This window comes from Scyliorhinus torazame, chromosome 16 (assembly GCF_047496885.1).
Source record: "Scyliorhinus torazame isolate Kashiwa2021f chromosome 16, sScyTor2.1, whole genome shotgun sequence".
NCBI classification, from domain to species: Eukaryota; Metazoa; Chordata; class Chondrichthyes; order Carcharhiniformes; family Scyliorhinidae; genus Scyliorhinus; species Scyliorhinus torazame.
Window position 1 is genome coordinate 9,820,113 of NC_092722.1, and position 18,357 is coordinate 9,838,469.

The following is an 18,357-nucleotide window of genomic DNA, read 5'->3' on the forward strand; positions in this document are numbered from 1 at the left end:
TGGGATACGGGCCCCCTGGCACTGACCCTCACTGGGATACAGTTCCTGTGGAACTGACTCTCACTAGAATACAGTTCCACTGGCACTGACTCTCACTGGAATACATTTCCCCTGGCACTGACCCTCACTGGGATAGTTTCCCTGGTCCGGACTCCCACTGGGATAGTTTCCCTGGCCCTGACTCCCACTGGGATAGTTCCCCTGGCACTGACTGTCACTGGAATACAGTTCCGCTGGCACTGACTCCCACTGGGATAAGGGCCCCCTGGCACTGACCCTCACTGGGATACAGTTCTCCTGGCACTGACTCTCACTGGGATACGGGCCCCCTGGCGCTGACCCTCACTGGGATACAGTTCCTGTGTAACTGACTCTCACTAGAATACAGTTCCACTGGCACTGACTCACTGGGATACAGTTCCCCTGGCACTGACTGTCACTGGGATACAGTTCCCCTGGTACTGATTCACTGGGTACTGTTTCCCTGGCACTGACTCTCACTGGGACACGGGCCCCCTGGCACTGACCCTCACTGGGATACAGTTCCTGTGGAACTGACTCTCACTAGAATACAGTTCCACTGGCACTGACTCTCACTGGGATACGGGCCCCCTGGCACTGACTCTCACTGGGATACAGTTCCCCTGGCACTGACTGTCACTGGGATACGGGCCCCCTGGCACTGACCCTCACTGGGATACAGTTCCTGTGGAACTGACTCTCACTAGAATACAGTTCCACTGGCACTGACTCTCACTGGAATACAGTTCCACTGGCACTGACTCACTGGGATACAGTTCCCCTGGCACTGACTGTCACTGGGATACAGTTCCCCTGGTACTGATTCACTGGGTACTGTTTCCCTGGCACTGGCTCTCACTGATAACAGTTCTCCTGGTACTGACTCACTGGGATAAAGTTCCCCTGGTATTGACTCTCATTGGGATACTGATCCCCTGGCACTAACTCTCACTGGGATACAGTGATTCATTTTGGAAGGATTAACAGAAAGACAGAGTACTGGGCTAATGGTAAGATTCTTGGCAGTGTGGATGAGCAGAGAGATCTCGGTGTCCATGTACATAGATCCCTGAAAGTTGCCACCCAGGTTGAGAGGGTTGTTAAGAAGGCGTACGGTGTGTTAGCTTTTATTGGTAGAGGGATTGAGTTTCGGAGCCATGATGTCATGTTGCAGCTGTACAAAACTCTGGTGCGGCCACATTTGGAGTATTGCGTGCAATTCTGGTCGCCGCATTATAGGAAGGATGTGGAAGCATTGGAAAGGATATTTACCAGAATGTTGCCTGGTATGGAGGGAAGATCTTATGAGGAAAGGCTGAGGGACTTGAGGCTGTTTTCGTTAGAGGGAAGAAGGTTAAGAGGTGACTTAATTGAGGCATACAAGATGATCAGAGGATTGGATAGGGTGGACAGTGAGAGACTTTTTCCTCGGATGGTGCTGTCTAGCATGAGGGGACATAGCTTTAAATTGAGGGGTGATAGATATAAGACAGATGTCAGAGGTAGGTTCTTTACTCAGAGAGTAGTAAGGGCGTGGAAGGCCCTGCCTGCAACAGTAGTGGACTCGCCAACACTAAGGGAATTCAAATGGTCATTGGATAGACATATGGACGATAAGGGAATAGTGTAGATGGGCTTTAGAGTGGTTTCACAGGTCGGCGCAACATTGAGGGCCGAAGGGCCTGTACTGCGCTGTAATGTTCTATGTTCTATGACTCTCACTGGGATACAGTTCCCCTGGTACTGACTCACTGGGATACAGTTCCCCTGGTATTGGCTCACTGGGATACAGTTCCCCTGGCACTGACTCACTGGGATACAGTTCCCCTGGTACTGACACACTGGGATACAGTTCCCCTGGTATTGGCTCACTACTATACAGTTCCCCTGGCACTGACTCACTGGGATACAGTTCCCCTGGTACTGACTCTCACTGGGATACAGTTCCCCTGGTATTGGCTCACTGGGATACAGTTCCCCTGGCACTGACTCACTGGGATACAGTTCCCCTGGCACTGACTCACTGGGATACAGTTCCCCTGGTACTGACTCACTGGGATACAGTTCCCCTGGTACTGACTCTCACTGGGATACAGTTCCCCTGGTATTGGCTCACTGGGAAACAGTTCCCTTGTACTGACTCACTCGGATACAGTTCCCCTGGTATTGGCTCACTGGGATACAGTTCCCCTGGTACTGATTCACTGGGATACAGTTCCCCTGGCACTGACTCACTGGGATACAGTTCCCCTGGCACTGACTCACTGGGATACAGTTCCCCTGGTGCTGACTCACTGGGATACAGTTCCCCTGGTACTGATTCACTGGGATACAGTTCCCCTGGTACTGACTCACTGGGATACAGTTCCCCTGGCATTGACTCACTGGGATACAGTTCCCCTGGTACTGACTCACTGGGATACAGTTGCCCTGGTACTGACTCACTGGGATACAGTTCCCCTGGCACTGACTCACTGGGATACATTTCCCCTGATACTGACTCACTGGGATACAGTTCCCCTGGCATTGACTCACTGGGATACAGTTCCCCTGGCACTGACTCACTGGGATACAGTTCCCCTGGTACTGACTCACTGGGATACAGTTCCCCTGGCATTGACTCACTGGGATACAGTTCTCCTGGTATTGGCTCACTAGGATACAGTTCCCCTGGTACTGACTCACTGGGATACAGTTGCCCTGGTATTGGCTCACTGGGATACAGTTCCCCTGGTACTGACTCACTGGGATACAGTTCACCTGGCACTGACTCACTGGGATACAGTTCCCCTGGTACTGACTCACTGGGATATAGTTCCCCTGGCATTGACTCACTGGGATACAGTTCTCCTGGTATTGGATCACTGGGATACAGTTGCCCTGGTACTGACTCACTGGGATACAGTTCCCCTGGCACTGACTCACTGGGATACAGTTCCCCTGGTACTGACACACTCGGATACAGTTCCCCTGGTACTGACTCACTGGGATACAGTTTCCCTGGTACTGACTCACTGGGATACAGTTCCCCTGGTACTGACTCACTGGGATACAGTTCCCCTGGTATTGGCTCACTGGGATACAGTTCCCCTGGTACTGACTCACTGGGATACAGTTCCCCTGGCACTGACTCACTGGGATACAGTTCCCCTGGTACTGACTCACTGGGATACAGTTCCCCTGGCACTGACTCACTGGGATACAGTTCCCCTGGCACTGACTCACTGGGATACAGTTGCCCTGGTATTGGCTCACTGGGATACAGTTCCCCTGGTACTGACACACTGGGATACAGTTCCCCTGGTATTGGCTCACTGGGATACAGTTCCCCTGGCACTGACTCACTGGGATACAGTTCCCCTGGTATTGGCTCACTGGGATACAGTTCCCCTGGTACTGACTCTCACAGGGATACAGTTCCCCTGGCACTGACTCACTGGGAAACAGTTCCCCTGGTATTGGCTCACTGGGATACAGTTCCCCTGGCACTGACTCTCACAGGGATACAGTTCCCCTGGCACTGACTCACTGGGATACAGTTCCCCTGGTACTGACTCTCACTGGGATACAGTTCCCCTGGTACTGACTCTCACTGGGATACAGTTCCCCTGGTACTGACTCACTGGGATACAGTTCCCCTGGTATTGGCTCACTGGGATACAGTTCCCCTGGCACTGACTCTCACTGGGATACAGTTCCCCTGGTACTGACTCACTCGGATACAGTTCCCCTGGTACAGACACACTGGGATACAGTTCCCCTGGTACTGACTCACTGGGATACAGTTCCCCTGGTATTGGCTCACTGGGATACAGTTCCCCTGGCACTGACTCTCACTGGGATACAGTTCCCCTGGTACTGACCCACTCGGATACAGTTCCCCTGGTACTGACACACTGGGATACAGTTCCCCTGGTACTGACTCACTGGGATACAGTTCCCCTGGTATTGGCTCACTGGGATACAGTTCCCCTGGTACTGACTCACTGGGATACAGTTCCCCTGGTACTGACTCACTGGGATACAGTTCCCCTGGTACTGACTCACTGGGATACAGTTCCCCTGGTACTGACTCACTGGGATACAGTTCCCCTGGTACTGACTCACTGGGATACAGTTCCCCTGGCACTGACTCTCACTGGGATACAGTTCCCCTGGTACTGACTCACTCGGATACAGTTCCCCTGGTACTGACACACTGGGATACAGTTCCCCTGGTACTGACTCACTGGGATACAGTTCCCCTGGTATTGGCTCACTGGGATACAGTTCCCCTGGCACTGACTCTCACTGGGATACAGTTCCCCTGGTACTGACTCACTCGGATACAGTTCCCCTGGTACTGACTCACTGGGATACAGTTCCCCTGGTACTGATAGAACCTCCAGGAAGACATCCCATCTGATTTGGCAATCGTACCGACAACTCCATTATTCCCATTACCTAACTGCAACAGCTGTGCTTTCTCTGACATTTCCTGATGTGAAAATATCGCTCAATGTTTATTTTATATGGATAGCAATCATGTTATATCCTGCGATGATCTGCTTAAGCTTCTCACCATCAGCACTTCGAATCTCTCTTTCCAATTTCAGGGAAATTCTTTACGATGATTCCCAACTTGACTTTCTACCTGTTTTGTCGATTAACACTAATTGGTTGCATTTCCAGTGTTTTGGCTAATGTCAAAGAACAGATTTTCTTAACGAAAGATGTCTCTCAGCAGTAAGTATCAATTAATAGGAGCAGAATGATGCAATTGACATTCAGAAGGCTGGAGGGCTGATATATTTAACTATCAAAGAATATAGTCATTTTTCACGATAACATCCATGAAAGTAATTGCAGCTTGGTAGCCGGGAATGTTTTTGCAGACAGCAGTGATGCACAATCAGTTACTCTTGAGACAAGGTGAGGCATAACTAATAGACTTTAATCTGCTAGAACTGTACCCAGCAGCTTTGATACAGAAAGTGAAGGCTGCTGGGACGGCATCGGTTCTTATACTCCGCTTCTCAGGGCGGAGCTATGTACATCAGCCAATGGTAGACTCCAGGGTCTAACCAATGGTCATCCACCTCTCAGGTACCGCAATACCTGGTATTACCACAAGCAGCTTCGTTGGAAACTGAGAAATGGCCTCACTAAGACCCAATGTGGTATTGCCAGCGATTTCTCATGCTCAGAAACTCAATTGAAATCATGCATTGTCAGTGGAACTTAACAAATTGACTTGTTGTGTGGAGCTTGTCAGTGGCATCTCCGACACACCAATTACCAGTTGATTTTTGTGCTTCCATCCAAAAAGAAAAGAAAATCTAAAATTATCTTTGGCGAGGTTCTGTGGTCTCCCCGTGGTGTTTTATTCGGGTGCAGTAAGCAGAGGCGGGTGTACACCTTTGGAGGCCCCGCGCTCTCCATGTCACGTCACGCCCCCCCACCCCCACCCCTGGTGTTGTGGTGGCCTGCCCCTAATGACATCGAGCCTCACCCCCAAGACATTGTGCCCCGCCCCAAGACATGATCTCCACCCACAATGACGTCGAGCCCCGCCGTAAATGACCCTCGACAACCCCATGTGCTCCTGGCTGCCTGCCTGGCCTGGCCTCTGCTCTCTCTCGCCCTCGCTACCCGGTCCAGTGGCTTCCCTGCCCAGCCCTTTCACGCTCCGCTCTGCCTGGCCAGCGTCTGGCTCTTATTGAGTCGCCCCGCTCCTGCTGGACGCTGCTCCCCGATTCCCCGAGGCATGTCGCCGCCGCTTGCCTGGCCTTCTTCGCAGCACCCGACTGCTGTTCTGCTCACCTCTCGGCCCTCGCTCGGGTGGCCTGGCCTCGAGCCTCGACTCTCGACAGGCGCGAGTGCCCCTGGCTGGCTGCCTGGCTGCAGCTGGCTATCTGACCCAGTGGCCTCTTCTTTTTGGTTGGTTGCCTGCCCACCTGGAGGGATCCTCGATTGAATCCACTCCACGCTGCCGGGTAACCTGTGGCGGGAAGTGCGCCGGCGACGGGACTGGAAGATGCTGCCGGAGTGACAGCCTGAAATTCTCACCCCTTATCTTTTTTTTTGTTTGTTATTTGCTCTTGGGACTTGGCTGGCTGGGCCAGCATTGTTACCCATCCCTAATTGCCCTTGGGAAGGTGGTGGTGAGCCACCTTTTTGAACCGCTGTAGTCCACGTGGCGTAGGAACAACCCACAATGCTTTTCTTCTGTAGCAGTTGATACAACTTAGTGACGCCGGGACCATTTCAGACACAACCGCATTGCTATGCATTTGGAGTTACATGTAGGCCAGACCAGGTGAGGATGGCAGATTTCCTTTCCTGAAGGATATCTGTGAACCAGGTGGGTTTTTACAACAATCTGTTAACTTCATGCTCATTGACGGGACAAGCATTTTATTCCACACTAATTAACAGAATTTAAACTTCCCCCGGCTGCCTTGGTGGGATTTGTACTCGTGTTTCCAGAGCATAGGGCGGCGGGTTGGCACAGTGGTTAGCACTGGTGCATCACAGTTGCAGGGTCCCGGGTTCAATTCCGGCCTCGGGTGACTGTCTGTGCGGAGTTTGCACGTTCTCCCCGTGTGTGCGTGGGTTTCCTCCGGGCGCTCCGGTTTCCACCCACAGTCCAAAGATGTGCAGCGTAGGTGGATTGGCCGTGCTCAATTGCCCCTTGGTTTCCAAAGGGGTAGTTGGGGTTACTGGGTTATGGGGATAGGGTGGAGGTGTGGGCTTAAGTGCAGTGCTGTTGCCAAAGACCAGTGTAGATGGGCCGAATTGGCCTCCTTCTGCACTGCAAATTCTCTGATTAATCTGGGCCTCTGGATTCCTTGTCCAATAATAACCCCACAATGCTATTACCCCCACTTTGTATGCAAGGGAGAAGGTGGTGGTGCAGTGGTATTGTCACTGGACCAGAAGTCCAGCATAATGCTCTGGGGCCCGGATCGAATCCCACCATGGCAGAAGACGAAATTTGGATTCAATAAAAAGCTGGGATTAAAATGACCGTGAAACCATTGTTAGTTGGTGCAGGCATGAATGGGCCGAAGGGCCTCTTTCTGTGATGTGGAGCTCTGCGATACAAAGGAGGCCACAACATTTCAGCAGAAGTAATAACAAGAAACACAGTCAACAAAATAACAAGGACAAAATAATGGCAACATCATTGCCCTTGAAGGAAGGAAATCTGCCGTCCTTACCTGGACTGGCCCACATGTAATTCTGGACACACAATAATATGGTTGACCCTTAAATGCCCTGTGAAATGGAGGGTAGTTAGGGATGGGCAATAAATGCTGACCCAGCCCGTGAAGCACAAGTCCCGTAGGAATTAATTTTAATGAAAGGAGCAGCAATAAAAAAACAACAGCAACAAGAAAAGCACCAAAACCCACAATTATTTGCATTTATTCATTTTTTTTCAAAGAATTTACAGAGCAGAAGGAGGCCATTCAGCCCATCGAGTCTGCACCGGCTCTTGGAAAGAGCACCCTACCCAAGCCCACACCTCCACCAGTAACCCCACCCAACACTAAGGGCGATTTTGGACACTAAGGGCAATTTATCACGGCCAATCCACCTAACCTGCACATCTTTGGACTGTGGGAGGAAACCGGAGCATCCGGAGGAAACCCACGCACACACGGGGAGGATGTGCAGACTCCGCACAGACAGTGACCCAAGCCGGGAATCGAACCTGGGACCCTGGAGCAGTGAAGCAATTATGCTATCCACAATGCTACCATGCTGCCCCGCTGACAGTATTAATAAAGCATCCCAGGCTTTATTAACAGGGCCATAGAATACAAAAGCAAAGAAATAGGGCCAGATTATCCCACCAGACCCGTTTTCCGGCGGGGCCCTCCTCCATCGACAACGGGGTCCTCCGTTCCGGCAGCCAGCCAATGGGGGTTTTCCATTGTGACCACCCCCCCCACCACGCCATGAGGAATTGCTCCTTTGGAAAACCAGCAAGGACACGGCAGGCCAAATGGGCTGCAACCATTGTGTGACAAAGCATCTTTAATGTAGCAAACATCCCAAAGTGCTTCTCTGAGGAGAAATGGGTGCCAACCTTTGGTGGAAGAATTGGGAGAGGAAGGCCGTGTCTAACGGAGGCAGGAAGGTTTCTGGGTCAAGGGTTTTAGGAGGCGTGGACCAGGGTACAAGGCCAATATTCCTGAGGGTTCTACAAAAAGAATGGGGCAGAAGAGAGTGAGTGGCTGTAAGGAGACCAGGGCCATAAGAACGGATGATGCGAGTTTAGTCCAGAGGCTATGGGAGTTTTAATGTTATGCATCTTGAAAATGCCTTCAATCCATTCATACTCGTCAGCAGCCATTTCAGAATTCTCTCTCCAGATTTCCTCCCCAGCCCCTCAAAGGTGATGCTTCACATTCACAGGAGGTACTTTTGTTGTTTTCCAAATGATTTAGCTTGCCTTCTTGTTGATCATATAATTTTTTAAAGTGCATATCGTGCATTCTTCAAGGAGTCAGGTCTTTATGGCCATGCTGGAACCCTGTTGCGCTGGCTGATCATCCCAAGAAAACATCAAAGCCTACAGGCCCAGCAGTGGTGCTCAAGAGCCGTCCTTCAGAACTGGTCAGGCCGAGAGCTGAGCTGCTCCAGCGCAGCAGAACACTGGAATCTACCTGCGAATAAGGTAAATTTCCCGTGCATGTCCTTTTTCAGGACAAATCCAAGAATTTGTCCACCACAGACGGAATGTATGTATTCTCTTATTGCCCATGATCAGCATGTTTAATATGATGGAGTGATGTTTTTTTTTACCCTTGTGGGTTAATACCATTAATAATAATTCAGCAGCAAGCTTTTGTGAGATTAAAAATAAAGAGGTTATTTATTCTCATGTACTTACCCATAGTTAAATATGCTGTCACCTCTGCTTACTGCACCCGAGAAACACGCCACGGGGAGGCCACAGAACCTCGCCAAAGATCATTTTAGATTTTCTTTTCTTTTTGGATGGAAGCACAAAAATCAACTGATAATTGGTGTGTCGGAGATGCCACTGACGAGCTCCTCATAACGAGTCAATTTGTTAAGATCCACTGACCATGATTTCAATGAGGTAGATCCCAGTGTTCTGCCTGGGATCTACCTCATTGGCCTGACCAGTTCTGCAGGACAGATCTTGCGCACCACTGTTGGGCCTGTAGGCTTTGATGTGCCCGGTGAAGTTTTCATTCTCTCACACACCCTTATACCCACACAGATTAGATGCAGTTGAAGGCAATGTGCTTTTATATATTATATTTATCTCAGTCTCTGATTTCTGATCGGCCATGTGGCAGACCTATAGTTCCTTGCATGTTTCAATGCTTTAAGTTTGAAGTTAAGGCACTGTAAAGATTCTCAGTAGACTGTGAGGTTTCTTGTTATCAAATTTCTTGGAGGTTGGCCCTCAGCTGAACATTAACTAGAACAGGTTATGTGCTCTGGCTGTTCGATGTCTCCCTGTTTTTCCAAGTCTGAGTCAGAGACTATCTGAACTTATGCCTCGAATTTTTTAGTGGTTCTAACTGCAAACAGACACCAGCTGTTCCCTTAAGCAGAGAAAGGGAAAAAATATGGCTTTTCCTGCAAAAGAGTCCTCCAGATTTGGAACTTTAGCTCCCTTCTCTCTCCACAGATGCTGTCAGACCTGCTGAGATTGCCCAGCATTTTCTGACTTTGTCTCAGATTCCAGCATCCACAGTAATCTAGGGTGCAATGGATGGTTGGCAGTGACCATTCACTTCCACCTGCCAATTGAGTTTTGACCGTCTCTTCATGCAGCATGAAGCAAGGAGGCAGGCAATTCTATCGTCCTTTAGTGTTCGCTCATCCTTAAACAAAGAGACATGTGAATTCCCTGGATGGCTGCGAATGTCTCCATTTAACTAGGTAGTGACTTGAGGCTTGACACTGTCTGTAGCTCAAAGACAAAGGTGACATGATTTGGAGCAGCTATTTTAATAACTTGTTTGAGTCCAGTTTTTAAAAGTATTGACTGGAAGTTCAGGGTGTGACAGCTCCACTCATACTAGATATGGCTTCTTTATAACTTCATATAATAAAGTCTAAGGTGCTGGAATATAACCTTTTGTCAAATTATCCAATTGGGATTTGGTAGCATTGGACACAATGTGTTGAGAGAGGGGAGGGCAAGATCCATCATATATGTTGGATCCCTACCATGGGCGATCAGTCCATCTTTCCGCCTTCAAACCCACCAGAATTTCAGAGTCACAATACAATTTATTGTAAAAGTATTGCTGTGGAAAGTGCCTGTGTGGGTTTCTGACTGAATTCTTGCAGCAACCAATTATTCAGCTGTAAGCCAAGTTTCACATCCATGTAAAAATCCGAGGTTAGGTTTTGTTGACTTTGGAATAGCAAAGTAGAACAAAAAGAGTCAACGATGAAAAGGGCCTCTCCAGGCACGCTTTGAGAGCTGCCATTCGCTCTTGGCCTTGGACTCCGGCAGTGGATTGACTCCCAATTTCCGCAGCTCACTATCGGAGACTTCAATCACAGGCAGAAAACGTGATAAATCTTCCAAAGGGCAGCAGCAACCTGGAGAAAAGTTGCAGTTATTTCCCAAGGTGAGCGTAATTTCTGATTCGAAATGCATTGAGTCATTTGGGTTAAAGTATTGGGAATTATTGGGAATGTTGCTGCTCCGGGGAGCTTATTTAAGTCTAGGTGATGTTGAAGTTTAACGATACAAAGTCTCTCTATATGAGGCCGGGACATTCGCGAAATTTTAGCGTTAGAACCCATTCAAACACAATCATCTCTTCTCTCTTTTCCTCCCATTTCTCCCCATGTTTCAATTTCCTGGAGTGCTATCCTAAACAGCCTGTGAATGATTTCCTCCTCAGACAAGCCTGCCTCGAGAAAGCAAACAGGCCATCGCGTCAGGGGTGTGTTTATTGGTGTTCATAAGTGTGCTGGGTAAAGGGGCCAATTTTCACCATCCTTAGGGCGAAGATGGCAAGGACTAGTGTAATTTGGGACATCTCCTCGCGCTTGCCCTATTCATGTGTATTGCTGTTTTGTCACCTTACTGAATTGTTTGTCTCTCAGTGGCTATCAGCCTCCCTAAGGCCCCTGACCCCTGTAACTGAAGGTGCAGATTTCCAGTAATCTGTTCTCATGGAGTTGCATGACCCAGGTTCGATCCCGGCTCTGGGTCACTGTCCGTGTGGAGTTTGCACATTCTCCCCGTGTTTGCGTGGGGTTCGCCCCCACAACCCTCAGACGTGCAGGGTAGGTGGATTGGCCACGCCAAATTGCCCCTTAATTGGAAAAAAATAGAATTGGGTACTCTAATTTTTAAAAAATTTAATTAATAAATACTACATTGTGGGCAAAGTGTCAATTCTCACTGTGACACTTCCGCCTGCTTTTTATGACTGGCTTCAGAAGCTGGACCGAATAAACTGCTATTTCTCCATTTGCAAGCCCCTGTTCATCAGTCATGAGTACTGACTGGAAATAACAAAGCAAGGTTAGAAGATTGGACAACCCTCCACACTGTTGTTGGAACTGGAAACAAGTCAGAGGCTGATGATGAAGTGAGTGAGGCCTCCAGCTCGCGAAGGGCTTCATCGTACAAGCAGAAATTGTAAAGTTTCACATCATGGCCCAGATGTTTCTTGTGCAGCTGGAGGCTGTCGGAGATCAACGTTGATAATGTCTAAAGCCCCAAAATATTTCATCTGTGTAAAACCACTTCCTTTAACCAAAGTGCTAACAGTAACAGATAGCACCCATGAGAGCCGTGTTTTCAAGAACCTATTTGCAGCCTGCGTTGTCTTATGGGACAGTGCAATGACGTTCTGAATTATTTTTGGGTGGGGAATGTTTTGCACACTCTGAGTTTACACGATTGCCGATAGTGTATTCTGTTTGTGCACATAATATGGACCAAAACTAGGTTAGGAGCCCAGTAGGTCTCCTAGTTGGGTGGGACGGTAGCACAGTGGGTAGCACTGTTGCTTCACAGCGCCAGGAACCCAGGTTCGATTCCCAGCTTGGGTCACTGTCTGTGCGGAGTCTGCACGTTCTCCCCAAGTCTGCGTGGGTTTCCTCCGGGTGCTCCGGTTTCCTCCCACAGGTTCTGAAAGACGTGCTTGTTAGGTGAATTGGACATTCTGAATTCTCCCTCAGCGTATGGCACGGGCTTGGAGGGCCGAAGGGCCTGTTCCTGTGCTGTACTTTTCTTTGTTTGTACCCGAACAGGCGCAACTAGGGGATTTTCACAGTGACGTCATTGCAGTGTTAATGTAAGCCGACTTGTGACGCTAATAAAGATTATATTATAGATACGCCTAACAATTATAGTTTGTGCAATCGTTGTACTGGCCAACCATGGGTACAGTCCGTGGAATTTGCAAAGATGTACAACTTGGTTTCAAAGAGTCTCACGCTACATTTCTGTGGAAATCTGAAGAGAAAGTATGCTACGTACCATGACCTTTTCCTCACAGCTTTTCTTGTTCGGCAATATCAAGGGGGTGGTGGGGGAGGGGGGGGGAGGGAGGGGGGGGCTCCTCATTCCCTTGTTGCTTCCAGTGATCCTGTGGCCGCGAGGCCCGTCCCATGTCACTTTTTGATTAGCTTAGTTGTCTTTCCTAAGATTCCTAGCTTAGCAGGGAGATACTTCCCTGGTGGCAATGGGAATGATCACCTCTTGCTGCATTTTCTGTGCTTTCCTGGAAATGTCCTGTCTGACCTTCTCCATGCTGCCCCGGGGGGAATGTTCCAATTTTCTGGGAACGGGATTCACCTTCTGCCTTTGCCTTGCTATCCGATTGTCTAACAAGGAATTCTTTCCCAGGGTTGTAAAAAATCCAACAGGTTTTTGACCCCGCTGCAGATTCCAAAGAAAGACATGAGCAAGCTGGATTTACTCTTGGGTCTTTGGATTGGGACCTTTGGCCATTGGCCCTGATCAATGGCTCTTTCAGGCTGATTCAATACAAAGTTCCTTTCATGTCCACCCAGAAATCTTTGGTGGATCTCGGAGGTTTCCGAATGGGATTTTGAAGGTTGGCACTCTGGGAGCTTGCATTCCCTCACCTCCCGTAATTGTGCAAACTGGGAGCAGTGGACTGGCTCTGACAAGGGGAGGGAGAGAATACATAAGTACTGTGGCTACCCGTACAGGTCAGAGGCTGGGAATTCTGCAGCGAGTAGCTCATATCCTGACTCCCCAAAGCCCGTCCACCATCTACAAGGCACAAGTCAAGAGTGTGATGGAATACTCTCCACTTGCCTGGATGAGTGCAGCTCTAACAACACTCAAGAAGCTGCAGGATGAAGCAGTCCACGTGATTGGCACCCCATCCACTGCCTTAAACATTCACTCCTTCCAACACCAGTGCCCCATATGGCTGCAGGGCGCAGCTGCTACAGGACCCACTGCAACAACCCGCCAGCGATGTTGCTTCGTTGTGTGTTCGGGATGTAGATGGGGATTCTTCGGGGCTTGTCTATTCTCCCAAGGTAAGCTGCTCGAGACTGTAGTTTGTTAAAACCATTACTCTGTATTTGCAGCTTCAAATATATCTTAGGAGCGCTATGCGAGGCTGGATCTTTTCCCTTCTCCAGATCTCTGTTCCTCAATCATTACAACCACATCAGGCGTTCTGATATTAACACTTTACTCGATAGTTTCGGCAACGACTTCTGGCTGTGACCATGGAGTGAGTGGTCACACACAGGGCGGCTCCTGCTTGAAGGCACAGAAAAGAGCTCTTTTTACCCAGCACTGGGTGGAATTTTGATGAAAAGGCGTAGGTGAATGTTGGAGGAGTAGTTTCCCCCGGGAGTGGTATGTCTGCTGGCTATCAGACCTGGCAGAGAACAGTGAGAGAGTTGGCTGAAAAGTTGGAGGGAGTCTTTGCTGCAGCAGCCAGTGTAAACATGCAGGCAGGGGGAAGGGCTGATGCAAGCTGGAAGGCCCCAGATGGACAGTTTTGTCAACATCGCCTCGTAAACCTGCGAACCTCCACCACATAAACCAATTAACAACAGGCAATAAGTTGGCTCTTGCCAGGGTTTTGCCCACATTGAACAGATTCTAGGGAAAGCACCCTGGGGTGAGGGGCTAACACAGTAAAGATGCAGTGAACATACATTTTGCCATGATTGCAAACTGCAGTCAGAAAATCAGAAAATATTAAGGCTTAATAAAGTGGTACGGTAATGAATAATCTCCCATACCGTATGCAAAATGTATAACTATTTATATTGTGACCTGGTTAGAGTTATCTGCTCTATGATTTGAATCAGGGCACTGTAATAACCCTCCTTGTGGGACTCGTGGCATACACGCTCCCCTCACTGGGACTCACAAAAGCTGGCCTGGACTGGGAGCGGCTGAAAACGGTCGTCTCGATTGGGACCTTGGGATTGTAATCCGCGTTGCAGCCTTTACTTTTGCTGTTGAATTGAACCTCTTTTGGATTTACCATCTTGGGTCTCCAGAGCTTCTACAGGTACATAAAAAACAACCCTAGTTCCCAATTTTTGGGGGGCAATTAATTGCATTGATTTTGAGTGCTTGTCCTGAGAGCAGCTCTTTGGAAACTTGGAGACCTTGCTAGCCTTCCAATAATGGACAATGGAATTTAAATGGCCTCGGGTAACGTTAAATAAAATAATGGGGCCGTTCCCTGACCCAGGCGTTGATGTTTAATGAGATTGAGTTGGTGGGGAACTAGAGATCTGGTAGAGTTAAAGCTCAAATCTGGGGGTGACATTGCTGTGTCCGCAATGTACTCACATCAACAGGCAACAGGCAACGTCCAGTAATCAAATTCACTCTGAAACTGAAGAGGGGGAAGAATTAGTTTTAAAACGTGTTCAGATCCAGCTGCAGCTAAAAAACAAAATACATTTGGAGTCTTCTCCAAGGGTTCAGTGAAGTTGAGTGTACCTGAGGCTCAGGTGGTTCCAATCCTGGTCACCAGGCCCTCTCAAATTCGCTGATTGCAGCATTGCAATGATAGAGGGAAAAATAAACTTTGCTTCCTCCTGGTGGGAACCCAAATTTGTTTGTTTTGCGGATCTTCAACATCCACACTGTTATTTTCCCCTTTGGGGACGAGAGGAGGGAAGTGGTGGAAGGATTAATGAGCTGTGTGGCAGTCGGTATTAGTGGTATTACGGTACCTAAGTTGGAGGTACCTGATGCTGTAAGATCATTGGTGAAGCCGGCCTGCTGGTTCCGCCCAGTAAGGCGGAGTATAAGAGTCTGTGTCTCCCTAGCAGCTGCATTCTGTACCTGCGCTGCTGGGGGAAACATCTAGTCCAATAAAGCCTTCAATTGTCCTACAATCTCACTTCGGGAGTTATTGATCGTGCATTGAACTAGATTTGAAGAATGGAGCTCCGCATCAAGCCGGAGTGTCTGCAACTTAGCCCCCATGCGGCAAACTCAGCGGCGACCTTTAAACACTGGCTGGCGTGCTTCAATGGATACATCAGGACGGCCATGACTACACCCACGGAGGACCAGAAACTGCAAGTTCTCCACTCAAGGGTGAGCCCATAAATCTACACGCTCATCGAGGACGCGGACGGTTTCGAGGCCGCGATGACCCTGTTGAAAGGACACTACATTCGCCCAGTAAATCAGGTTTACGCCCGACATCTTCTAGCTACCAGACAACAAATTTGGGGGGAATTGCTAGTCGAATTCTACCGCGCACTGCTGGTACTAGGTAGGAACTGTGACTGGCCACAAGTATCAGCCAACGACCACACCAAACGTTTAATCCGGGACGCCTTCATTGCAGGTATGCTGTCCTCTCAGCGGCTGCTGGAAAAGGAGGCGCTAGGTCTCAAGGAGGCACGGGCCCTCGCAAGCTCCTTAGACGTAGCCTCCTGCAACGTCCGGGCGTACGTCCCCGACCGCGCGGCAATCCCATGGGCAGCGTGGACCCCACCTGCAGCCGATTCCGACGCATCCCCCAACCCCCCACAAGCTTGTGCCGCTTGGCTGCCAGGCAACCCCGGAGGGCCCCGATGTTATTTTTGTGGACAAGCCAAGCACCCCCGGCAACGCTGCCCGGTCCGCTCCGCAACTTGCAAAGGCTGTGGAAAAAAGGGGCATTTCGTGGCGGTATGCCAGGCCCGGGCGGTCTCTGGGGGCGAACCGGGGCCGCCGTCATTACCCTCATCGCAGGCCACGTGCGGCCCGTGGGCGCCGCCATCTTCGATCCCGTGAGCCATGTGCGGACCCCGGGCACCGCCATCTTGTTCCCCAGAGACCACGTGCGATTCGTGGGTGCTGCCATCTTGCCCACCCCCGGCCATGTGCGACCCGTGGCCGCCGCCATCTTGGCTGGAGTCTCAAGACCCCGATTCGGATGACCGCACACCGCCCGAGGAAATCCATCAGCTTCTGCCATGACTTGCCTCGGTGACTCTGGACCAATCTCGGCCCCAAACTCCTTCGACCGCTACGACGACTGTACTCATCAACGGACACAAGACATCCTGCCTAATCGACTCCGGGAACACATAGAGCTTTATACCCCCGAACACGGTAAGGCGCTGCTCCCTCCCTATACACCCAGTTAACTAGAAAATCTCCCTGGCCTCCGGGTCTCACTCTGTGGCGATCAAGGGGTACTGCATAGCTAACCTCACAGTCCAGGGAAGAGAGTTTAACAATTTCCGACTCTACGTCCTCCCTCACCTCTGCGCTGCCACACTCCTGGGATTGGACTTCCAATGTAACCTCCAGAGCTTAACCTTTAGATTCGGCGGCCCTATACCCCCTCTCACTGTCTGCAGTCTCGCGACCCTCAAGGTCGACCCACCTTCCCTGTTTGCAAACCTCACCCCCGATTGCAAACCCGTCGCCAGCAGGAGCAGACGGTACAGTGCCCAGGACCGGACTTTCATCAGAACAAACAAAAGAACAAAGAAAATTATAGCACAGGAACAGGCCCTTCGGCCCTCCCAGCCTGCGCCGATCCGAATCCTTTGTCTAAACCTGTCGCCTATTTTCCAAGGATCTACTTCCCTCTGTTCCCCGCCCGTTCATATATCTGTCTAGATGCATCTTAAATGATGCTATTGTGCCCGCCTCTACCACCTCCGCTGGCAAAGCGTTCCAGGCACCCACCACCCTCTGTGAAAAAAACTTAAACTTTCCCCCTCTCACCTTGAAATCGTGACCCCTTGTAATTGACAACCCCACTCTTGGAAAAAGCTTGTTGCTATCCACCCTGTCCATACCTCTCATAATTTTGTAGACCTCAATCAGGTCCCCCCTCAACCTCCGTCTTTCCAACAAAAACAATCCTAATCTACTCAACCTTTCTTCATAGCTAGCACCCTCCATACCAGGCAACATCCTGGTGAACCTCCTCTGCACCCTCTCTAAAGCATCCACATCCTTCTGGTGATGTGGCGACCAGAACTGCACGCAGTATTCCAAATGTGGCCTAACCAAAGTCCTATACAACTGTAACATGACCTGCTGACTCTTGTACTCAATACCCCGTCCGATGAAGGCAAGCATGCTGTATGCCTTCTTGACCACTCGACCGACCTGCGTTGCCACCTTCAGGGTACAATGGACCTGAACTCCCAGATCTCTCTGTACATCAATTTTCCCCAGGACTCTTCCATTGACCGTATAGTCCGCTCTTGGATTAGATCTTCCAAAATGCATCACCTCGCATTTGCCTGGATTGAACTCCATCTGCCATTTCTCTGCCCAACTCTCCAATCTATCTATATTTTGCTGTATTCTCTGACAGTCCTCGTCGTTATCTGCAATTCCACCAATCTTAGTATCATCTGCAAACTTGCTAATCAGACCACCTATACCTTTGTCCAGATCATTTATGTATATCACAAACAACAGTGGTCCAAGCACGGATCCCTGTGGAACACCACTAGTCACCTTTCTCCATTTTGAGACACTCCCTTCCACCACTACTCTCTGTCTCCTGTTGCCCAGCCAGTTCTTTATCCATCTAGCTAGTACACCCTGAACCCCATACGATTTCACTTTTTCCATCAACCTGCCATGGGAAACTTTATCAAACGCCTTACTGAAGTCCATGTATATGACATCTACAGCCCTTCCCTCATCAATTGACAATGTCACTTCCTCAAAGAATTCTATTAGGTTTGTAAGACATGACCTTCCCTGCACAAAACCATGCTGCCTATCACTGATAAGTCTATTTTCTCCCAAATGTGAATAGATCCTATCCCTCAGTATCTTCTCCAACAGTTTGCCTACCACTGACGTCAAGCTCACAGGTCTATAATTCCCTGGATTATCCCTGCTAC